The following is a 25,240-nucleotide window of genomic DNA, read 5'->3' on the forward strand; positions in this document are numbered from 1 at the left end:
GGAACACCGCACACTGGAGCGGGTGGGCGAGCCGCGTCCCCGCGCTGGCGGCACGTGCGCAGAGGCTGCGCGCCCAGGCGCCGCCCCGCGCTGCCAGCTCTGCTTCCTTCTCCCGCCGGAGCTCCGGGGCCGCTCTGCAGCCCCCGGGGTAGGGGTTCATCTCCCGGGCCTCCCGTCCCAAAAGGTAGCGCCTGACGCCTCCCTCTGCCTAGAGCCCCGCCCTCCAGCGCGCTCCCCTGCTCACCTAGCGCTCTACCCTGCTCTCCACCGGATGGAGGGATTCGCTCCGCACTCCCGCCCTTCCGAGGGTCGTGCAGCCTCCTCCCCGTTGCAAAAACCTCCCTGAGCTTTAAAGAACGATTGTGTTTTCCCGGGTGTTTTTTGTTTTTCCTTTAAAGCCCTGCACAACTAATGCTCTCTTCCTCTGGGAGCGCTTTTCTGAGCCAAGCCTTTGTGTTTTTATAGGGTCAGCCCGTAAATTTAATCTAGATATAGCCTGTGTATAGATGCGTTCTCTCCCAACTCCTTTCAAGGACAGGAGGTGGGGGCGGGGAGCGACAGCCGCTGCAGGTGGACTGAGCGCGCTCGCAGGCCCTGTCCCCTCCATTCCGCGCTCTCTTATCCTGTCCGCACTTTCGTGTCCGCTCGGCGCTCCCGGGTACGTGTGCTTCTGCTAAGTTTGCGTTTGCAGCTCTTGGTAGCTTTGGCATTCGAGCTGAGACTCTGCTCTGTAAACAAACTCAGCGATCCTCGGCCCCAGATCCACCTTTTTGCACATACACAGTTACTTGCATCTGCTGTTGCCCTTGATCCGGGAGGGGCGTGTGTGTGTGTCTGTGTGTGTGTGTGTGTGTGTGTGTGCGCGCGCGCGCGCGCGCGCAAACTTGCACGGACTCCCTCCTGGCTTAGCCTGAAGGTTTGGGGTTGATTCGGAAGCAAACGGGTTTGTAATTAAGAAATTTGAGAACTGAGTACGGCTGCTGTTGCTGAAAAAGGAAAAGAAATAGATAACATGGTAATCGCTTCGTAAATAAAGTCGTTCGGGAGGTGGGCACGTAGCGGCACGTCCAGTGTGGCACGGTGCGCACACACACTGCCTGGACTCTTCCTTTTCAGTGAAATTGTTCACTGGAGCAATAGGCGATAATAATAACCCTGCTTGCAGAACGAGCCGCTCTCGCCCATTTGGCTCATTGACTTGCAAATAAAAGCCCTAACACCGGTCTGGGCCACTACCCAGTCGGAGCTCTCTTGCTTTATTACACGGAGAAGCTGAATTGTTTTCCCAACACTGTGATGAGGCTGCTAGGAGCCTTTAGATTGCTCTTTGGTAAAATCGAGTTTAGCGCTCCGAATAAGGACTTCAGAGCAGAGTTGTTTCTTCATAATTCGATAGCCAGTGAAGACTTCCTGCTGCGAAGAGCTGGTTCCCCCCTCCCCCTTTTCTGTTTCTTCCTTGTAACTCACAAGACGTTTTATTTAGGCCCTATTTCTTGAGGACTAGAAATTCTGATATATTTTCCCATTCAGGAATTTGCAAAAGAAACCTAATCCTGATTCTTTCTGTTATCACTCCCTCTTCCTCTAGGCATAGTAAAAAAAATAAAAAGTTGTTTCTCTTTCTTACTCTCCTTTCCTATGCTCTCTAGCACTTACAAGCGCATGCAAATAATTTTAAAACTTCAGAGATACTTATTTTTGGAGACCTAAGCCCAGGACAAATTACATTATTCGTTGCAACAATTCCATGTGCCGTCAACCCACCACCTTTACCTGTAGGTCAGACACGTGCAGTTACAGTTAGAGCGTTGGCAGACAGTCAATGGGGCCACTTTCTACCAAAACATAGATTGCAAAATATTGGTCAGCCCCAGATTCAGAAACTGTTGGATAGTTTGTTACTCCCCTCCCTTATTCTTCAGTCTTGGGGTACAAGGAGCAGCTTTTTAATGTCTAATCCAGATTCTTCTTGCAGCCTTAAGGAAAGGTACGGCACTATCCAGATCCAGTGGTTCTGCATACTATTGAGAAATCCTTGGAAAGGTCATCTGCCCGTTCCCCACCTCTTAAGGAGGGGGAAAAAAACCTTGTGGGCCAGCTGGTTGGAACAGGCACGCTTTGTTCATTAATTTTCATTCATCCAATGGGAGTGTTTCTCAAGTGCCAGGCACTTCCTTAATGCCTGGACATATAAACAAGACGGGAGCTGGTAGTCAAAAGGAAGAGTCAGACAGCAGGGCTGGGAGGTGCTGTGTTTTAAATGCCACATCAGTATTAATGCAAAGGCTTCCTAGAACACACAGGTAGACCCCAAAACCTGTCTTGGGGACACTGAGAGACTTTGCCGTGAACTCTATGACTAAATTAAGTCAGAGAATGAATAGGAATTGAGTTGTGTGTGACCAGGAGTTGGAAACTCCTGGCCAAGAAGAGAGAAACAGATTGCACGGTACATGAGGCTGGATCTTAGGGGCTTTGTCTCTGCACAAATCTGGGTTGTGTCTAGCGACAGAAGCAGGAGAAAATTTGTGAACCTATGGATAGTATTATAAAAGTGGTTTAAGATAGACTGGAAGCACAGGGTACAGAAAGGAGGTAGTTACAGTAATCCCACAATACAGGAAACCCCTTGTCATCAGGGGTTTGTCCTATGAACCTTGTGAATGAGCAGCCAAGCTTTGATTGTTCCAGTAGTAACCTGCCACTGAGGTAGCAGAACACTATTTAAAGCACAACAAGGTATTGTCCCACATGCAGGAGCCAGAGGTCAAAGATCAAGGTGTTAGTAGGGTTGGAGATAACTGAAATGGTAAATATCTGCCAGGTCTGTCTTCTATCTTTTGGTGGTTTACTGACAGCCTTTGGTATTTTTGATAATAAATGCATCATGCAGATCTCTTCCTCATTTTAGTGTCATGTTTTCCCCTGTATGCATATTTCTCTGTCCAAATTTCCCCTTTTTACAAGAACACTGGTTTTATTGGGTTAGACCTATCCTAATGACTTCATTTTGACTTGGTTCCTTCTGTAAAAATCCTGTATTTAAATCAGATCAAATTTTGAGCTACTAGGGATAGGACTCCCAATATATCATTTTTATGGGACCATAATTCATCCCATGGTAGTGGTGACAAAACAGATAATTTAAGATTCCTACTGCCGAAAAAGAAAAAAAAAACTGCCTGGAATTTTCTTTCCAGGTGACTGACCCATATTCTTATTTCTTCATGTCCCTGATCAAATTCCTCCTGAAACCAGGCGTGGTGGTACACCCCTGTAGTCCCAGCACTCGGGAGGCAGAGGCAGGAGGATCGTTGTGAGTTTGAGGCCTGCCTGGGCTATAAAGTGAGTTTGAGGCCAGCCTGAACTACATAGTAAAGCCCTGTCTCAAAAAGACAACAAATAAACAGAAAAGCAAAAATCCAAATTCCTCCTGAGTGAGGTCTTCACTGTCCCACCCAAATAGCGTTACCCCTTAACTTAACTTTTCTCCTTAGGCCTTACCTCCATTCCATGTTGCACAGCAATTTGACTGTCTCACTATCTTCCCTCCTGGGCTAGCAACTCCAAGAGAGCAGAGGCTCAGCCTGTTTGTTCAGTCAGTGTCGGAAACAGGTTCTGGCATGCAGTAGACGTTCACCATGAGTGAGTGAATGAATGAAATGTAACTTAGGAACGAGAGGAATGAGAAATGAAGGGTTGGGAAGTTCCTAAAGGTTATTCTGAAGGTTAAGAAAATCCAGTGGAAAGGAAGAACCACTACTCACCAATATCTACGTGGTGGACTGTTATTCACTTGGGCAAACTGTTACCCAAAATGGTTCACCCAGGGATCAACAGGGGCGGAAGCTCCCTTCTGGTGTGAGCTTTTGACTGAAATAGAGCTTTTAGAGATGAGTTTCCAGCTTTAGCTATAATGTGAGTTGAGAAAAAGCTGACTAAATGACCCAGCTTCAAAAGATGTTTAGACTATAATGTTAGGAGAAATAGATCAGGCATGCAAGCTTAAATATTGCATGATTTCTATGTGAGAAACCCAAATTATAAATAAAGAGCAAAATAAGAAATAGATAATAGCAAGTAGGGGGATAGAGCTTTCTCAGATGGAAAAGGATCAAGAGAGGGAGAGGAGAAGGGAAGGGAAGGAAGACATGAAAATAGGAATTAAGATGCATTATATATATACTACACAGTATATTATGTACTGCAAATATGTTCTAATAAAAAATAAAATTCATTCACCTTTAAAAAATATTTTACAAGAGTTGGTACTTGTGTGATGGGAGTGGGGTGGATGTAGGGGGCGATCCATCAGTGTGTTTTGTATTATACCTCAATCATCTCAGTGAATCCTTAAGGAGTAGGGAGTACTTTCATTGCTTTAGTGAGAGAGACTTTGAATTTAGGAGTTTTTTAAAGGTGAGAAAAGAAAGAAAGAGAAATGATCTCTGATCCTTCTCAGTTTAGATACTTGTATTAGTTTTATGGGACTCACCAGAATATCATGTATAACCAACAAAAATTTGTTATCTGTAGTTCTTGTTATAGCTGCTCATCAGAGAGAGAGGAATGGGGTAGGGAAGAGAAAGAGATAGACATCTGAACACATGGTTACTAGAAGCAGAATTCCTATAAGTAACCTGGCACTATGCAAATATGTTTTACAATTTATATAAATGTCAAAATAGTATGTGCATGTATTTTTTTTACACTTGTGCATTTGGTTCTAATTAAAATATAAACACACTTGAAATCATTACTAAACTCATAGATTCTCTTCTGTGCCTTTTCTCATTCAGTAGAAATTAAGTCATCATCATATCAGGATGAGGTCTCCAAACTCATGAAGTTAATTGTGTTTCACTTAAGAAACTGGTTAAAGACTCTGCAATAGATTTTTGGTGCTCCTAATTTGGCAGGCTAGGGATGGAGCCTGGGGATCTGTATATTTTTTAAAAGGTTCTCAATTGGTTTAGATTGATAAATCACCAAATTTAACAACAAGTAGATAAAGACTGGAGTTGCTGTCATAGGGATTATGAATGTAGCATAGACCTCAATCATGCTCAAAATGTCCTGGTGCCCCAGATTGTGACCTGTCCCCCACCTTTCTGTTCCATTTTGCTCATCCTTTAAGATTCAACTAACATGGCTTCTCATCTTTCAAGTCTTCTCTGATCCCCTAGATGGAAAGAATTCTTACTTCCTTGGTATTTCTAAGGCATTTTGCTCAGCTCTTCTTGTATGAACTGTTGTGACTTAAGTTACGGGTATTTGTGCCTTTTTGTAGCTTTTCAGTTATGGCAGGGGTTCTTTGCTGAGCTCCAAGGGGCTGCACAAAGTCATGCACAGAATAGGCTCAACCTTGTATTCCTTTGCTGGCACCATCTTAACAAAGTTAGATGGGCTGGCCTAGACAACAGTGATTTATTTTCTCACTGTTGTGGAGGCTATGAGTCCAAGATCAAAGTGTCATCAGGTCTTATTTCTTTTAAGACCCTTCTCTTTGACTTTGTCTGCTTTCTTGCTATGTCCTCATGGCCTTTTCTCTGTGTGTAGGAATACCTAGTTTCTGTCTTGTGTGCATACATTTCCTTGATTTATAAAGTAGTTTAGATTAGGACCCACACATGGCCTCATTCTAATATAATCGCCTATTTAAAGACCTCCTCTTCAAATAATGCTACATTCTGAAGTCCTTACAGGTTAGTACTTCAGTTTATGTTACACTTCACATACAAATTCTTTTACAATTAATTAAAATTTTATTAGTTTACAACTTTAACTGTAAACTAGGGAGTGTTCACATTCATTCTGAAGTTGGATGAGGTCTTTTGGAAGACAAAAATATTCAGTGACTTGTTAATAATTAAAGAAAGGCTGTACTAAAAACAGAATTATATTCAATAAGAAAAATTACAGAGGTTTCAAGACTGATGACAAATTACATGAGTTTAAGTTGGGAAATTATTGAGTATATATAACAAGTTCCATAAAAAAATTTTGCAGATCATCCTGAGCTATTGGCTGGTTGAATCCAAGACAGCATGGAATGCTATTATTAAAAAGAAACAATTTGAAGTGCATTAAGAGTAAGAATATCACATAATTGAGCTGCAAATAATCCCTTGCTACACTTGGCTCTTCTTTGGGATCAGGGTTGGTATGTAACTTTACTTTTTAATAAAGAGTTACAGAAACCATAGAAGGCTTATTTTTTTTAAAAGGAAATATATTTTAAAGGGATGGGAAATGGGACTTATAATGGCTATTTAATCTAGAGAAGAAAAGGCTGTCAGGTGACTTAATACATATGCTCTGGTGTACACATAGGAAAACTAATATGGTGGATCCTTTCCAGATGTTTTCTTTTTCCACTGAGACAAAGAAGAGAGGAAAGCGTTTTTAAAAAGAGAGCTTTCAGTCAATGGTTTCCAAATTGTGTTTCACAGACCTTGAGTATTCTCAACTTCACTTTTATGTGCTTTATATATTAAGTGTTTCTGTTTTATTTTGTTTCAAAACATCGTTCTGATGTTGAACAGTTATGAAAACGAATGCTTTAGATAATGCATAAAAAGCACAGACTTCTACTTCTGGGTGGGACTTTAAAAAAATAACCATTTATCCAAACTTCTTCATTCTCCACATGAGAAATCTGAGGTCCTGAGAGGTTAAGTGACTTGCTCAGAAAGGACTTCCTAAACATCAGGATTTTAAACATGAGTGCAGATTATCAGAGGAGACTCTTTATGAGGACTTAAGCGAAATAAGATAGCGATGTGTTGAATGGTTTGGGTTGGCGTGTCCCATCTGGAGGCCTGTATTACACATGTGGATTTTAGAAGATAGTAGCAGAACCTATCACAATTTTTACTATTAAAATTAAACGTTGGACGTAAAATTACATAATTTTTTTTCCTTTTCAACCTGGAAGTCTGAGAGTCTCTGAATGTACGCTGAGCTGGTTGTAGATATCTGATAAGCAGACACCTGACTCTCAGCTAAATATCCCTGTTGGAGGGTGGCTTACAATTTTAACTTGTTTGTAAATGCCCCCCCAGGGGTCAAATTCATGACCTTACATTCGCCAGGCAGGCACTTATTTCGCTGAGCTAAATCCCTAGTTCTTGTTTGTAATTTTTTCATATATGGATTTTTAAAGATAGAAGACTCATCAGGTATGGTGGCTCATGCCTGTAATCCTAGCACTTGGGAGGCTGAGGCAGGAGGATCCCTGCAAGTTTGAGACCAGCCTGGATTACAAAGTGAGCTCAAGGGCAGCCTAAACTTGCATAGTGAGACTCTGTCTCAAAAAAAGACCAAAACAAACAAACAAACAAACAAATCTCTGAAGACTCATGATCCTGAATAAAATAAATCAATGAGAAATGTGACCATGAATTATTTGAAAATGGCTTACATTGATGTTCACTTCACCCAGAGGTTTTATTCACATAATGAAAATTCTGACATTGCCCATATATATAATTCTAGGATTGAGAAAATTTATGCTGAAAACAGTGATGACAGCATCTAATTTGGCCTTCAATTTATTAGAAGTAATGATTGAACCGCCACATATAATAAATGTTGTGGTGTGTTTCCAAATAATAGAATGAGACTATTTTTTTGATTTCATTATTTATAAACAAAGCAAAAATATTACTTTTAAAAATCCTAGTTAATTTTTAAATATCAAATTATACTACTAAAAACACTAGGAAATAAAAATGTTCATGTTATGTGAGTTTTTTGGTATCATGATATGTTATTATATTTGAAGATATATTGAATATATATTTAGTTCAAAATCCAAAGAAAATATTTTGTCAGTGTTATGAATATATTGTCAATTTTTCAATGTTATGCTTTTCTCTATTATTTAATTTAAAAATCATATAATATACTCATATGAAGAAAATCTGTATCTATATTTTTGTAAAAAACTGGGTTAAAATAAACCACAAAACAAGAATCAATAATACATGTATCTAAAATGTAATATTTTATGTCAACTCTGTTCTTTTTATATGCCATATAACAATTTCTTATATGGCCCAAAAATACCTGTGTGATTCATAATATTGTAACAAAGAGGATTGATGTGACAAAAATGTTGGAAAGTTCTGGTTCGAGCCATTGTTTCTAAGAATAATACATAAATCCCTTTCAAATGGATGAAATAGTTCTAAGTTCTCAAATCAATTGCTTAAATTGTCTTTATTATATTTCTTATATAGAGGCTGGGGACTTAGCTCAGTAGCACAAGTGCCTGCCTGGCAAGTGCAAGGTCATGAGTTTGATCCCTGGTACCCCCCCATATATACATATATTTGCTATATAAAAAATAAGATACATTTAAACAATAAATTTATGTGTAAAATGTGACATCTTTGTATTTATAGCTCCATTGCAACTGAAGTGCTAGACCATATTTACATGTTAAATAAAAACGAAGCCGTAGGACCAATAAAAGTTGAAATTGACAGCATACATGGCAGTTTGTCTAGTCCTCTCATCCCTTACAGTGTGTATCTAGTAAGGATGACAGCCTGCACTTTTTCCTACTGATCCTGCTGACGGTAGAGTGTGCCTTGCAATGAAATGCTTTATTCAAACCAACCTGAAAACTTGCACGTAATAGCCCACGAATCACTTGGTCTTCATAAGTCATGTTTCTAACATGTGTGTTAGAGCGATCTGATCTTTTCTTGTCAGTGTTCAATATTTAAAATAATGCTACTTGGTACCATCACAGTGTAATCATAAATGCAAATATCCAAACATGCCATAGTATGCTTCTAATAATTAGTTTTAAATTGTCGTCAAAATAAAAATTAAAATGAAAAAACTCTTGAAAAGTGGCTGGGAATATAGCACCATGAGAGAGGGATTGTCTTGCATAGGAGAGGGCCTAGGTTTGATTCTCCAGCACAGCAAATAAACAAACAATCAATCAATTCTTAAAAGAAAAAAAAAATAGAAACTCCTAAAGAATACTTGTCGACTGTGAAGGGTCCATTGCTCCAGTGAAATAACCTAGTTTTGGTGGTATCCAGAGTAAATACTTTGGGTTCTACAACCATTTATTTCAATCAATAATTTAGATCAATGCCTGTGTTGAAGTAATAGCAAGGTTAGACTACTGGGAAGTCTAACATTAGCTATTTCCTATTAAAAATACAGGTTTCTACCCTCAATCTTTTGGTCATTGATTCATTAGTTTCTGCTTCAACTCATTCAAATACCAGCTCTACAGAAATGCTTATGTGATATGCTAATAAGTAGATAAAAATGATTTATATTAGTATAGAAATTATTTGTATTTTCAGTGGTATTTTCTGGAGCACTTTAGAGGTATTTCAGTTTTTTTTTTTTTAAGTATTTTAAACAATCTTGTTCATACTCTCAATTTGTAGTAAGCAAGAGGTTTCTAAGCTTACTTGGTGTGCAGCCCAGCTTCTGGAATCAGTGTGTGTAGCTAGGATGAAAGACCCTCACAGCTTTGTGATAAGATTATCTCTGTAAGCGAAATAAAGATGCATAAACACAGATGAGATAAGATCAGCAACTTCGGCAGGAAAATTCCAGCTTCCTGGCTTCTTGTGTACCTTGAGAGCTGTGGTCACTAGAATTCCAGGCACTGGAAGGGTACACCCCCCTCGTAAATTAATCAGCTGCTCTTTATTTACTCCTCTCATCCCTTTAGGTGTGAATTTAGTAACAACTAGAGCTTACACTTTTTCCTACAGGTCCTGCTGCCTTGCACACTCTATCATAAATTAATCAACTGCTCTTTGATTTTTGGGAATGGGATGAGTGTGAGAACCAGAGCAGCTCTGGATGGACGAACCGGCTGAACTAAAAGCAGGCCTTGGATCCTGGTGGCATCACAAAAGGAAAGGCATAGGGACAAAGATTGATCTGTAGCTTCCCTCTTTTCCTATTATTTCTGTTATAATTGCAATGGATCTACTAAAATAACCTGAAAGTCTGAATTAGTGGAATTGTACTTACTGATATCTCAATATCCTTTCAGTCTATGAAGCTTTACTCTAGATAGCTCAAGTCCCACATTATTGCCATGTACATAGTCATGGGTCAGTTAACCATGGGACTTGTTCTGAGAAATGCATCATTAAATTTCTTCGGTATGCAAACATCCCAGAATGTACTTACATAAACTAAGACAGCTAAGATGTCACTAAGCAACATAATCTTGCTGGACCACTGTTGCATACATGTTCCATTATTGACTGAAATGTCATTAGATGGTACATGACAGCAATGTCTTGTGGTTTTCTTTCATAGCCCCTCTCATCATGTGGACTTCATATTTATTATGTTTCTTGCATTACTGTCCAAGGGACCAGGGCCTTACTGCCAGGGACCAGGCCACTATCTTATCCCAAGTGCTATATCATCAGATCTCCAGTGCAAAATGAATACCTGACTCAGGATAGGTGACTGTGAAACTAAAAATTTGAATTCCTTTAACCTTTACAGTTCAAGCAACTGAGATGCAGTATTTTAAAACCTTCTTTCTAAAAAACGTTTTAAAACATTTTTAAAGTCTTCTGGCTGCTTCAGGTTTTCCTGAATAAGTGGTAGTCTTTGCTGAATAATTTAGAAAGGTCATTTATAAAACTGATTCTTGATTACATTTTCAATTTTTTCCCGTCTTTTCTTTCCTGTATCATCTTCTTCAGATTCCAAATTCTCCTCAATCATTTAAACTTTTTCCTGGGCCAGAGTACCCTGTTTGTATTGGCTTTGTGATTACTTCATAATGGATCCCTGGAAAGAAGAGAATTCTGAGAAAGGATCAGTTCTTGGCCTGGAGGTAAGTACAACTCACCCAATCCTTTCCCATTGAAGAGGGGGTTATAGAGGCAGGCCCAGCAGAAGAGGAAGCACAGGTAGTCTCTGGTTCTAATGTATTCATGCATTCTCAAATTCCTTGGCAGTAGAGTATAATGACACCGTCATGAAATGTTTATGTGGATGTAGTTTCCAGAGTAGCATCCACCAAAAAGTAGCCCTTTTCTTGGCTTTTGCTGCTTACAGGGAGAGCTCCTTGAAAAGGACAGAACCTTGCAGACAAAAGGAGAAAGGTCCAGAGTTCAGGAGGCCGATGAGCCCTGCTCTGAGATCTTGGGCGATTAGATAAAACGTTCCACATCAGAACGCACAGAAACTAACTCATTCAGTTGACGCTAACAGAGAATCATTTTCCTACATGTCAACCTGCCGTCCCCACCAACTGCCACCGCTACAGACTCCTCAGGCTGTGGACTGTAAAGTATTTTAGTCTTGTAACACCTAGCATACTGTAAATTCTTTGTGTGGTTTGTATGACTCCTGTTTCATTTCCTTTTAGCTACCCTTGGCTAACAGAGGGATATGAATTCAGGAGACAAATTTTAATGAAGAAAAAAATTATTTTAGGTGATTGTTTTTGTTTTTTAAGATAGGGCCTCAGTATATAACCCATGGTAGTTGATCCTCCTATCTCAGCCTCTCAAAGCTGGGATTACAGGCCTGCGCCCCCACACCCAGAGACAGAAACCATTTTATCTTTTTAAATGTGGATTTAGAAGTGATGGAGGGTAGAAACTATATTATGTACATACTCATTTGACAAGCAACAAAGTAGATCCACTGGTTTTACAAAACTTTAAAAGTGTTATTTATCTTTCTTTTGTAGAAGGGGGCTCTCCCAGTTACCAAGTATGCTTGTGTATTAAGTGAGGTTCAAGTCTGTACAGTGATCTGTTATTTTCATGGATGATCAACCTCAGTGGTTCTCTGGTGGGCCCCTTCTTTACCACCAAGAATGGACCCCTTAATAGTAAGTAAAGTTTCCTCCTGTTTCAACTAGCTATGAGAGGGTCTAGGCAAACAGAACTAGAAAGTTTTCCACTTTCTTTAGATTTATCGTTACACATGCCAACAAAATTCTTCGAGGAATTTATCTAATAGTACAAAGTTGAGTATAAAATACTGAAAAAGATTTCACAAGCATGTGCAAAAATGTGCCTGCTTCTGGGCATAACATGAGGGCTGATAATGGAGTTTCTGAAATAGATTGGTAAGAATTGTGGGGCCCTGCTAAGTTACTCATGTGATGAATGCCATCTTGTCTACCCCATTTTATTTAGAGATCAGAGAAATTCAGGCTAGGGTAGGTGAAGTGACTTGCTCAGTGTCACAAAGGGGATCAAGAGCAAAATCTGTGAGTGGCAAAAGATTATGTGAGCTGTCTGTAGCATTTATGCTCTGTTGTTTATGTCCTGATGATGAGCCTGAAGGGATCAACTGTGTACCAGCTGCCACCAGAGAGAACCTACATGGAGCCAAAGACTTTACTCGCAGTGCGGACCACAGGCTGCCGTGCTGAGTCTGGTTGGTGCTTAATGGCCAGCGCTGCTATCTCTCTGGACTCTGTGGAAAGCAAATGCCATATTGGACTTGTGCTGGGTTTTATGTGTAGGTCACACTGGTAGCTAGCAGTGTGCCTGGAGATGAAAGTTCAGGAACCCTGGCTCAGCCAAAGGCACAACCACTATTCTGTGTTGCTTTCAGATTACTTCATGAATACCATTTATGATAGAAGCCACAGTTTAAGTAATACTGTGGGGAGAAAAATGATGCCAGGGAAGGTGGAAATCAGGGTCTGTAGGGCCTGGACCACCCGGAGGGACCCTACATTTCAGACTCAGGTGAAAGCTGCTCCGAGAATTTAAAGAATCTGCAAAAGGAAAAGCCTCATCTGGATTACACTGAACAAGTAGCAAAGCCCTGCCCTTAATCTAATTGTGTTCCTTTATCAGTGCTCAAAAGACAAAAACTCCCTTTTACTACAAGGTTCTTTAATTTTTAGATCACAGAGATGAGGAAAGGAATCACTGGAAGACTGAAGTGCCAAGAGACAGAGGATCACCCTCTGTGAGTGAGTTCCACTGGGAAGGACTACGCACAGAACACCGGCTATCCAGAGAAATAATTCAAGAGATGCTTTAAAGCTGAGTGGCCAAGAGAATGTGGAGCACCCTGTCTTATCTAGGTGACCAGACTGGGAGTCTAAGGGAGGTGTTCTCATGACAATAGAGCAATGCAACTACTTTTGAAAAAAACACAAAACAACAAGGAAGGATTAGACTCTTAACTGTGAAGGCTGAAGTCCAGTGAGTTGTCTGAAGATAGAGGTATTAACCTGGCACATATGATCAGCCTGGAGTCTACATAAACTGCAATCTGAAGAGCGAGAATTTGACAGTATTTATCTGCCATGCCTTCCCATCCCCAAAGTCAAAGTTTGGATCCCTTGAGAAGTGTGGGAAGCACTGTTCAGTGTCTTCACCATGGCCTCTGTCAACAACGTGGTGACCACGCCTGATGACCCGTGCATCTCTCTTTAGGGCAGAGAGTGGCAGCTCATTCTCTGTGAAGGCCATGCTTTCCATCCCTGATGCCATCTGTATTAGTTTATCTTTGCCAAGGAGATTTCATCAGAGATAGCTGGCACAATAGCCACTGTCCCAGAGGCACCCCTCTGGTTTGTATAGAGAAAATCAGTGTGTTGGGGGAAAGGGAAGAAAGGAGAGAGACACTACATCTGTCATGTGCCATATAGTATGCCATTTGTTTTCCCATACCTTGTCTCATTGAATCTCAACATCAACTTGGCTGAAAAGATACTACTTGAGACCCAGAGCGGTTAAGTGACTTAACTCTCTCAGAGCTGGGGTGTCAGATAAAAGTCTGCCTGGCTTCAAAGTTAAAAAGTTTGCTATTATGGTTTATCACCTTTAAAACACAGTGGGGGTGGTGGCACAAACCTGTAATGCTAGCACTTGGGAGGCTGAGGCAATAGGATCTCCACTTTGAAGCTAGCCTGGGTCAAATAGCAAGTTCAAGGTCAGCCTAAACTTCAGTTCCCTGTCTTAAAAATAAAACAGAATAACCACAATAAAAACCACCACCACCAACAACAAAAAGACTGGGGAGGAATACAGTCTCAGACCAGAGTTAAGTTTTGCAAAGCAAGGATACAGAGAAACTGGTCCCAGATGCTTTTGTGTTTCTATTTTTTCCATTTTTTTTAAAAAAGGACATAATAATTAATATTGTTTTAGACAAAGAGGGGAAAATACTCCTTCCCCTTTCTCTTTCTATTCTCTACCTTTAACTTTGAGCAGAGTAAGCTTCCTGAGAGATATGCTATAGTCAGACAGAAGAGCCTTGATACAGAATAAAATGGCAAAAGATACACCACAAAAGAAGAGCTAATGCTTTCAGTAAGTCCTTGTGGATAGAGGATGCAAATTTTCTCAGAGCTTCCTGGTAGCCAAGGCAAAGGAGAAACATCTGGTGTTATCTGGCTTTCATTGTCAAATAAGGAAAAGATTACTACTACTACTATTATTATTAGAAATGATAACCTTTTAAAATTACTCTGCGAGAAATTTCTCTTTTAAGTTTACCCAAAAGGGACCTAAATTAGGTAAGTGAGAAAATACTAGAGGATAGTTTAAGAAAAAGCTAAGATAATTTGTTTTTGTGTGTCCATTGCAGATGTGTCTTTGACAGGTGACACTGGCAGAGGGAAGAAATTTTTTGTTTATTGAATTTGGCACAATAACTTTTGAGAGTTTGATCAAGGAAAATTTTTTATTGAAGACCTTTAATTGGCTCCTTCTATCATATTGCTCTGGCAAAGTCTCACCACTATTTTTCAGAAGTGAAAGTCTTTTTATTTCCCCCTGTCCTACCATATTTTGGATAGAACATTCCTGAGATGAGGTTCTGTATAGGCAGCTGAATTAGACAGAAATATTATAGGCAGTCAGACAGGGCTGGGCCTTCGAAGAAGCCAGTGCACAAAACCAGGTATCTTGCAACCTTGGAGGAGACAGACACCTCTGCTTGTGGCCTGATCTCCACACAAAAGACAAAACAAATGCAACCCCGCCCTAAGTATAAACAATAGGGATTGATATTCTAAATAGGTATCAGTTACCTTGAGAAGCCAGAAGGAGCCAATAGTCCATCCCCTTACCAGCAAAGACTCTATTCTGTGTTCATGCCCACTTGCTATGGGACTCACCTCCCCATTTGATCCCGATTTAATCAATTTTACCTGAGCAATTACACTTGTAAACTTACTAGCTGACCATAGCTCTGTCCCACCTCATGCCCACCTGTTTTGCGAGTTCCCATTTTTCCCCATCATAGACCCAGCTCACCTCATGGTTTTACTCCGTAAAAATCCTTGGAAAAGGCATGATCCTCGACATCCCACCCAGGGCCCCTTCTGCCTCTGTCTTGGACAGAAGCTTTCTTTCTCCCAATAAATGTATTCTACTCTTAACTTCCATTGTTCCTAAAATTCATTCTTTGATTTTAGAGAACATGAGAACTCGTATTGAATATCTAGTAGGTTGGGAGTTTCTTCCCCTACATCAGTTCCACATTGGCTCCTTATATTTGATGTAAAATGCATATGCATGTGTATACACTCAGAGAACATTTAGGATCTTTCCATAAGGGTGAGGGTGTTTTTTTGTTTTTGTTTTTTGTACCAGGGATTGAAATCACAACCCTTGTGCTTGCCAGGCAGGTGCTTATGCTGCTGAGCTAAATCCCCAGCCCCATAGGTAAGGTTTTGAGAATGTTTTATACTTATATACTGATGACTAATTATCTACTTGAGAAATTGCAATCAAGCAAGTCACTACAGTGATACCCATTCCACCATGACTTACATCTGATCTGTTAAAAGTGTTGGTCTTTCTCAGCTTTGGTCCTTGTTGCAGTGTCAAAAGTCAACATTCCTGACAGAGTCCTCACTTTTGACTGGAATTTTCTGTCTTCCTTTCCATCCTTATTAGAGTCTCAAGACTATTATTTTTTTCCTCCAAATTTCTGCTATATATAAAAGCTACCCAGTGGCATTTTCTACATGTATTCTCTGAAGACAGCTTCTGTCTGTAAGATTGTGTACCTCTTGCATTGCACTGGGATCTGATTTGTGACGTGTATGTGGTGCACGTGTGTGTTTGTGGCACACAGAGTAAGTTTTTAATAAAGTTTTCAGGAGGACAGAGAGGAGATTGTGTCATAACAACATAAATAAGTTTAGGACTGACTTCCAGTAAATTTTCTGTGATTGTGAGGAATGTGATTGTTGCAAATGCATTATGGAGGAATGAAATTTTGTTCCATTCTAGAAAAATACAAAACACAAGTTGATATTAAAAGAAGAGACAAAAATTGTCCAGGTTCCCTAAATTTGATGCTTTTGAATTTTTCTTGCGTTACTTTTCGGAAGGACATTTAAAAGACTCCAAGAGGAGTCGGGGGTTGGGGAAGACACACATATCTCTTTCCAGCAGCTTTGCCTGCAAGGTCATGTACCTTGAACTTGCATTTGACTGTAGTTGCTCTCTGTGTTACTTTTAACTCCCTGGGCTTCAGGCAGCTGCCTTTACAAATATCAGAAAAATGAATCCAGCAGCAAGTTATCATATCTCGGTGGTCTCTACAATGTGATAGAGCCGCATCTATTAACAGGCTATGACAAAATCATTTGACCAAAATTACCTTCACATACAGCGCTTTGCTTTCAGCCCTGAAGGACTTCTCTTTTTCTCTGTAAATACTCTTAACTTCCCCCATCTTGCCCAGAATTTTTATTTAAAGCTGTTAGACAATTTATTATCATCATTATTATTAACTATTCACTTTTTTAGAGGAAGAAGGGGACAGATGGTTGACATTCCTGGAAGAGCAGAATTTCTTTTGCACCACACCTTCAAGATCCCCCAGCTTTGGTGGTCTCCTTTTTTTGGTCTGCAACTCAAACTCCCCACTTTCCTGGTCAGCCTGTGTTTGCCTTAAGTGGAGAGTACTGGTAAGAGGCGGTTTGCATTAGGTGCTCTTTTGAAAGCCCAGCTGCTGGGGTGGGTGGGGGCTGGGGGTGTGGATACAGACCAAGCTGTGAAGACTCTGCGCTGCTGGTGTTCACGCCTACCTTGAATGGTCTGCCCCTCATCTCCAAGGGGATACTGGGGACAGGAAAGTATTTTCCAAGCTGCATGTGCATATCAAATAAGACTTCCTGGTGGATCCTTCTAAGCCATTTCTGCATATCAAAGAGGGTTTATTTAACTCCATTAGTTAAGTCATCAGCTTCAAAGGAAAGAGACTTTTTACAGGTGTGGAACTCTTTAGAGAGGACTTTCCATTCTCCTGGTGCTGAGCTGACAACAAAGTTCCCACCTTGGTTGCTGTGCTAATTCAAAAGATGCTTTGTTGTTCTAAAAACAAACACTTCAGGAAGAGAAATATTCACAGAATAGTGTGGAACTGGTGTGAGTGATGGAGCGAATATTTTTCTTCCCCTTAGCAGATACATCTTGGCAATCATAGTTACAACCCTTATCACTGAGTGACACCAAGCCTGCTTGGTGACTTTGCAAGCCTGCTTCTCCAGTTGGCCTACACAACATACCCGAAGTGATCTTTCTAATCTAAAAGTCCTATCATGTTATTCCCTACTTGTGAGCTTGAAATTCTTCACGGAACTGTAGAAGGTTGTACTGCCTTTATAGCATGGCAGAGAAATCTTTCATGCCCTGGCTCTTGCCATCCTGTCCATCCTTATTGTGGCACAAGAAGCACACTATATAGACCAATGGCTTCAAGCACTGGTGACTGAGCACCAAGCAGAAGGCCAAGTGTTTAGAATTTGGTTTTCTTGACTCAAGAAGTAGAAGCTGTTATTATATCCATTGCATAAGTAGGGGAAAAGGGACGTACAGAGGTTATATGACTTGTGGGAAGTCACTCAATTACCAACTGGTAGACCTTGAGTCCCTCTCAGATGGTCTGACCTCAGTCTGTGTGTTTGAACCGCAGGCTATACTGCTTCTCCTTCTGAATGTGAGCTGCTTCTGAACATCACATTCATTGTCTCTCATGACTGGAAAATCCTATCCCAGATTTTCAATGGGCTGACTCTTTTCCTGCCTTCGACTCACCTTTTCTGCAAGCCAAGCCAGAGCAAAGTTAGGAAACAATCACACAGCCCAATAATGTGTGCAATCCATCCCTTATTAGCTGCTTTCCATCTTTATTTTCCTGACTAGACTATGAGCTTTTTTTGGAGCAAGATAATATGTCTTTGTATCACTGATATCTACTCCTGTGACTACTGTATAACTAGTTGGCACTTAACCAATTCTTGTCAAGTGAAATGAATATAAAGGTGAAAGGCCAAGAGTTCGGGGGGGTGGGCGGGAATGTGATCTGTATGACATTTGCTTCCCTTACTAGATATTTGTCTGTTCTCCACTGCAGTTGTTCCCTGTGTAAGGTTTCTACGTCCCTCAGGGTCCTTGAGCTATTTTCAAGTTTGCAAAAAGGCTAACAGAAAACATTATATTTTCTTGAGGTAAGTTCTGTAGGCTAAATAAAATGTCAAGTTTGTATGCTTCTGTCTCAAATCATATCAACTTGGTGACAGACATTCTTTCCTAATGATCAGAAATACTGACTGGTATAAACGGCTGTGTGTGATAAATAAAACCATATAAAATTAAGTTTTGAGTTGCTTACTGCTGTTTGTTTGATGGAAGAAATTTCTTAAAGGTTGGGATCATGGGGGCAGAAATAATAAAAGTTTTCTTTCATGCTATCTTATGGGGAAGTTTCTACCTTGCTTAATGGATTTCCCCATGTTTATACTTTCTAATCTTACAATCCCCCTTTTACAAAGCTGTGGTAATTATCTTGTGATTGAGAAAATACGGCTTTCCTATTGAACATATTTTTAAATCTTTCCATTGACAATTGGATGTAAGAGAGACCTGGTTTCTTTGTGTGATGTGCATTGAACATCAGATTTAATATCGCTTATTGAGTTGAACTTAAATTCTTTTCACGGTTATTTTCTTCCAAAAAATAGAAAAGGAAAAATAATAGATAAGAAAGCAAAAGATACCAATGAGTTTTCCTCTCCCCTGTCTATGGCTTCTGGCCAGCATATTCTGATTATGAAAACTGCCAGCAGGCTAGTTTATTGAAATAAATTTCAAGCTCCCAATTTGCCAGATTTCTTACAGACTTGCTTCAGAATACACCATTATTATAAATGATTTCATCCCTGCCAGCGAAGGCAAAAGGTCCTTCATTAACAGTTCTGGCTCTGTCACAAACCTTCCCATGGATTTATTTGGCCTTGTGATTTATTATAAAATTTATAGTGTATAAACAGTGCTATAACCTTTCAGGTAGTAAACTCGTGGAATTTTTTGTAATACCTTCTCAGTTTTGGCTGACACATCTTCCTAGTAAATATCTTTCCTTTCTTATCCTTCTTCACAGCCAAGACTGGTCTTTTCTTCATTTTGGACCTCACAGTGTCATAGCCATCAGGTTTCCCAGATGACAGTAATCAGGCCCTCACATCTGCAGCAGTGAATTCTATTCCGTCCCATTTGAAGCACAGCTATTAGCTCGCTCTGCGTCAAGCCTCCACAGAGAGGCTGGGGCTGTCTGTTCAAAAGCCAGATGGGGTCCTACAAGCCCTCTGACTAGGAATCTCTGAGCTTTCCTCATTGCTGACATTGCCAACTCCACGTTCTTTGATACGCTATCCAAGATCTTTGACAATTTGTCTACAAGGCTAACTTTTCTTGTCAACTGCCGCCAAAGCCAGGCTCTCCCCTTCGGCGACCTTGAATGCTTGTCTTTTTACAGGAGGGCAAACCACTCACGCCTAGGATGGTCTTGCATCCCTGTTCAGTCCTCACTTACCTTCTGAAGTTCTGCTGAAGTGCATAACCTCTGAGAATGTTCACTAGTTTACATCACAGCGTACATCACCTTTGACTTCTATTATAATTAGCTCTTTCTGTGTCTTCTTCTTTCCTTCCTATGAACTCTGTGAGGGCAGAATTCAGTTTTATTTTTATCTGTGTCCCTAAGATCAGTGGCTTCCAATCATCAGGAAGACCATGAAACTTAATCCATCCGGGACACTTGAGAGTTCCAAGGGGACACAGGGAATTATTATGTTGGGGTCACAGGTATAAACTGAGATTTATCTTGGCAATCACTATAGGATAAAAATCTTAAGCTACCCTTTGGGATACTCCAAACCCTTCAAAGTCCCTGCTTTATTCACTTTCCAGTCTTACCTTTTTCTCCAGCACCCACTCAATGTGAATACTTCAAGCAGTCTCAGCAAACTGCCTCTCTGTCATCTTTCTCTCTCCGTCATGTCCACGTGGAAAATTCTTTGCCTTTTGGAAATCCCGTGTACATAGTTCTTCAGAGGAGCTTCCCTTTTTGCTCCCCCGATTGAGTTAGGAGCTCCGCGTGATGCTGCCCCTTCTAAGGGCGCACTGCTTTATACCACAGCAGTTGGTTTGCTTCCCTGCCTTGCATGGCTAGGGCTGGTGGGAGGTGCAGGGGGCAATGGCTGTGTTTTATTCTCCCTGGATTTCTGGTCACCCTCTACTACTTGAGCAAATATTAATTCCATTTAGCATAGGATTGAAATTACCATAGTTTATAGGTGGTGAATTCACTAAACTTTTTAAAAAATGTCTTCCTTTATGATTTATTTAGCATATATGTCTGGTTTGGGAATTGTTTCATACTTTAATGAATGTTAAATCAGTATTTATTACCATGAATAAATATGATACTAATATCAAATTATGATTTTATTTGAAATGCTATTACATGTTTAAAGTTTTTACATCATTTAAAAAAGTAATTCCTGGACATATAATCCTCTTTAGCATTCTGGCTTTAAAACAATTTTGAGGGGATGTCCAGGATCAAATTTTTTTGAGGAATGTCAATCCCACATGAAGTATTTTGGGAATTTGGGGAAAATTCTGCGTTCACATGTGACCCCATGAAAGAACAAAGTGAAAATTTTCCTCACTTCATAGTTAGTTTCTGTATCTTCTTGGCTTACTGTCAACCAGCCTTCCTAAACCCCAAACACTTCAGAAAATGCTTAAAGTAGGATGAAATTAGGAGTGACTCCCACAGATGGGCGTGGAACACTCCAGAGTGTTTTCTTTTTTAACTTTTATGGAAGTTAAAGAAAACTGAAGAGTTCCGTGATGTACTCCTCTGGCGTCCCCTTTCCTCACCTCTGGCAAAAGAAACCTACGTCATCTCTTTTCTGCTTTCAATCCATGGTCAGAAAACTACCCTGTGGGCATAGAGAAGCAGCCAAAATGGGCTAGAAATCTCAGAGGCCCACAGCAGGGATGGTGGGCTTTCCCATTGCTTCCTCCTGGCCAGTGGTTTCTTTTATCCTATGGAACATTCTTGTTGGATGAGGGAGAGAACTTACCTGAAATTGGGTACAGTCTCTGAGCATTTAGTACTGTGGATGTCACATTCAGACCTGTTGACAAATGTTAAATGAAAAAGAAATAAATTGCTACTTAGCAATTTGTGTCACAAAATACACCTTGTTAAAGTCTTCAGGGTTCACAGACCATGGCCAAATGAAATAAACATGTCTGGAGAATGCATTCAGAAAGAGTGACTGCTGGCGTTAAAAGAAAGTTCCAGAATTTTAGTTTGTAATTGCTTTTATGGCAGTCCTTTGGATTCTTCAGGGGGTTGCTTCTGCTCTATGCCTTACCTTATTCTTTTGTTCATTCATTTCAGTGAAGAGTTGGAAATCTGTGACCATGCTCAGGCCTGAGAAAATAAAGAAAAATAGGCCCTTTCTGTACAGCATCTAGACTGGTTAGTGATGTTCCTGTTAGTTAAGTTCTCCATCATGGCCTTGACTCAGAGCAGAGGTCCAGAGGAGGTTACTGTGGCTGTTCCGTGTAGCTCGTAGGTATGTACCCCAAATAGCAGTGAGCATGTCACCAGGCCCACTTAGTGGAAAGATTAGTCTGTCCTACGTGTCGGGCTAAACATTGTACAGCTCTTCTTTCACTTAGTCCTCTTGTCTGCCTAAATAGCATTCACTTTAGATTAACAAATTAAAACTGGGGCAGGCATCAGGTAATAAGAGGGCTCGTAGCAGAGCTAGGATGCCTACTTCTCTGAAATTAATTTCTGATTCTCTACTCCTTTCTCAGTGGACCCGCATCTGTCGGCTATTGTGGTTGATACACTGTATCAATTTGAGAAGTTTAGAAGTTTTACTGAGACTCAGCGGGGTGCCAGGACCCTTACTTGTAAATATCTTCATCTTGTGCAAGAGGAGAGCACTGAGAGTTGTGTTACACCTGCCCTGGGGGTGGCAGGGGGCTACACGGGCTGCCTACAGTATGAGGGAAGAGAAGCCTTCTCTCCTTTTGCTCTGGCTGCTGCCTTGAAGTGCTGCCCCAGTGCCATGCCACCTGCCTTGGAGCCAGCTGATTATGAAGTGAAACCACCAAAACGGTAAGATGAATAGCCCTTTCCTTCCTTAATTTTGGGCATCAGGTATTTTGTCTTAACTAGAGAAAAGCAACCAAGACAATGGCAGAGGACGTGTAAATGACCACTGATTTAGGATAGTTTGACTTACACGTTTTTGACTTTGACAGTGTGAAGCAATATGCACTGGGTAGAAATTACAGTATGAATTTGGGCCTTTTCTCCAGCTCAGAATATGTGTGGTAATACTCACATGCTGATGCTGAGCAGCTCCCAGATCATCAGATCATGAGGATATGCAGCTCATACAGTGTGTGCTGTGTTGCTAAGCTAGGGTGTTCAGTAGATCAGGTGTACCAAACGCATTTTGAATTTACACAGTTTTCTTTTCTTTCTTTCTTTCTTTTTTTTTTTTTTTTTTTGGTCTTTTTCGTTTTTATCGGTACCAGGGATTGAACTCACGACTGCCTGCTTGCAAGGCAGGTGCTTACGCTGCTGAGCTAAACCCCCAGCCCCTATTTACACAGTTTTCAACTTTTGATGAGTTTACTGGGATGTGACCCTATCATAAGATAAGCAGCATCTGTATCTAAAAGCTTTTCTACTTCTTTGCTCCTGAACTTACACATCTGTTTTTTTTTTTTTTTGTTTTGTTTTTTGTCTTTTTTTGAGACGGGGTCTCGCTATGCAATTCAGGCTGGACTTGAGCTCACTTTGTAGCCCAGGCTGGTCTTGAACTCACAACGATCCTTCTGCCTCAGCCTCCCGAGTGCTGGGATTACAGGCGTGAGCCACCATGCCCAGCTGAACTTACACATCTTTTGAGGACTCAAGATAATGATCTTGAGTCCTCAACTTTTCTGAACAGTTTGAGTAAAGGATGTGCCACCAAGCAAAACTCTTTAAAGGCTTTTAGGATTACTGTAACTCATGGGGCTTTGTCTTCTTGGACCATTGGAAGTCTCTTCTACTATCTAGTTAGTGTTGGCTTCATGCAAATGTCTCGTTGTACTCAATAATTGACTGGCTCAGTGTCCTAAGGAGAGTTAAAAAATGTAGATCCTCCCCGACAATGGAACGAACGTATCACATGAATGATGAGGGGTTGGTAGCCATCTTTCAATGGAAATCTCATAAGATTTATTATAGAAACAGGTTTCTGTTACAGTCTCAGTTATCAAAGATAGAATCAAGGTAATGTAGATTCTGGAGGGGTTTTTTCTTTTTTTAAAAAGATTAATTGTCAGTCCCACAGTTTATATCAAAATTCATTTTCCTGCTCCAACCTACACTACTTGCTTTTAAAAGAACTTCGGATGTTATGAATTATTGTGGAAATTTAATGGGTATGTTGTGCTATTATAATGGTCAGTAGGTTCCTGGAAAATTACCCCAGTGTTGCTCAAGTGAAGAACAAGTTGTACAGGGATGTCAGGCAACCTCTTCCACCAATGTGCCCATAATGACTCATTATTATTTTTCAAAGATCTACACTGTTTAGATAACAAACAACTGAATAGTGCTTATAATAGTGAGACATCATTTAGGGATTTAAAAAAAATACTATGAATGTAGTTGTTTTAGGTTCTAGGTCATAGGTTCAACTAATCATGGTCCAAACTAGTGATAATCAAAGGATATTTATCTCTGTAAAGTGAATCGGTTTTCTAGACATAATCTAAGACATAAAATTGTAAAATGGCCACCACTTTTGATACTTTGTTGTCAGTCTTATCGGAGAGATCAACCACAGAGGCCTGGAGTGGAATGAACATAAAATATTAATCTTAAAATAGTAAGTGTTCAAATTTTGTAAGACAAAATCATCTTAAACAAACACATGCAGTGGTTTTGGTTTTTGCTTTATAGTAGCATGTGCTGATAAACATTCGACTCAGTTAAAAGTACCAACAAACATAATTGTTATAACCTATCGTGTTAGGGACTCTTGACTTAATATAACTAAATGTAAAGAAGCACTGTAATTATTTTATTGGGTCTCTTACAGTGTTGACATGTACTTTTCCCACTAAAAATTTATAAATTTCCCCTAAATTGCTTTTTATTTTCTCATGAAAAATATCTGTCCAGAAATAGTTTACAACCTTTTTTAGGTTGAATTTACTTGCAACATTCTTCTTATTTGTTCATTTATTTGATAAGCAAATACTAACTTAGCTTCTGCCATACATAGTACTTACTAGATTAGGTATTTCAGGAGGATACAAACCAGTTTAACACATGATCTTCACCTTCACAGAGCTCAGGCCTGAGTGGGGGAGTAATACAGACACACAGTGAATGCTGATTGGTGACTCAACGCGGCCTGAGATGTCACAAGGCTGTGTGTGATGTGTATCAAAGGAATGCCGCTGATAGTAAACAAGTTCTCGGAGTTCCTAAGAAGGAGAAAGGCTGGAAGAAGAGAGGTTAGACCAGCAGTGTGAGAGGTTGAACCGCATCTGGTCTTCATCCTGAAGGCCGGAAGTCCTTGGGAGGTTGGGGGGAGGGTATATCATGTATTTCCCAAAGGTTTGCAGTAAAGCCCAGGGTGACAATGAACAAAAGGAAATGTCTGGGAATCAGGCTGCGTACCACCTTAGAGGCAGTTTCTTTAGAACTCACCATTACTTGTGAAGACCACCCCTGAAACGCACAGCAAACAAGGCAGTGCTGATTCTGGAGAAGCGTGGTTGGCCTTGAGGCTGGAGATGCCACCAAGTTCTGTGGGAAAAGTGAGGGTCCCACACCACTGGATGTTTCTTCACCTTCCTTTGTTTCTACTGCCTTTATAAACAAACAAGGTAAACCAATAAACAAGAAA

At 40.3% G+C, this 25,240-nt stretch overlaps 2 long non-coding RNA genes across 9 annotated transcripts; one reads left to right on the forward strand and one right to left on the reverse strand.

The window, feature by feature from the left end:
• On the forward strand, positions 1-25,240 carry LOC106026711 (uncharacterized). Of its 8 annotated transcripts, XR_010042104.1 has the most exons (8): positions 2-184; positions 10,713-10,846; positions 11,711-11,854; positions 12,887-16,918; positions 18,367-18,460; positions 21,709-21,886; positions 22,134-22,440; positions 24,677-25,240. It is a non-coding gene; the product is annotated as an uncharacterized LOC106026711 (long non-coding RNA). The 8 variants fall into 8 exon arrangements; XR_010042102.1 differs by lacking the exon at positions 21,709-21,886 and adding an exon at positions 6,010-6,163 and having other exon boundaries at positions 1-184; positions 12,887-18,460; XR_010042100.1 differs by having other exon boundaries at positions 1-184; positions 12,887-18,460.
• LOC134472219 (uncharacterized) lies at positions 19,388-24,690 on the reverse strand. The gene is made up of 4 exons (XR_010042109.1): positions 24,618-24,690; positions 21,683-21,741; positions 21,386-21,439; positions 19,388-19,951 (listed from the first exon to the last, which is right to left on the reverse strand). It is a non-coding gene; the product is annotated as an uncharacterized LOC134472219 (long non-coding RNA).

Source organism: Cavia porcellus, unplaced genomic scaffold (genome assembly GCF_034190915.1).
Source record: "Cavia porcellus strain 051 isolate PalLab524CR breed Dunkin Hartley unplaced genomic scaffold, mCavPor4.1 scaffold_22, whole genome shotgun sequence".
Lineage (NCBI taxonomy): Eukaryota > Metazoa > Chordata > Mammalia > Rodentia > Caviidae > Cavia > Cavia porcellus.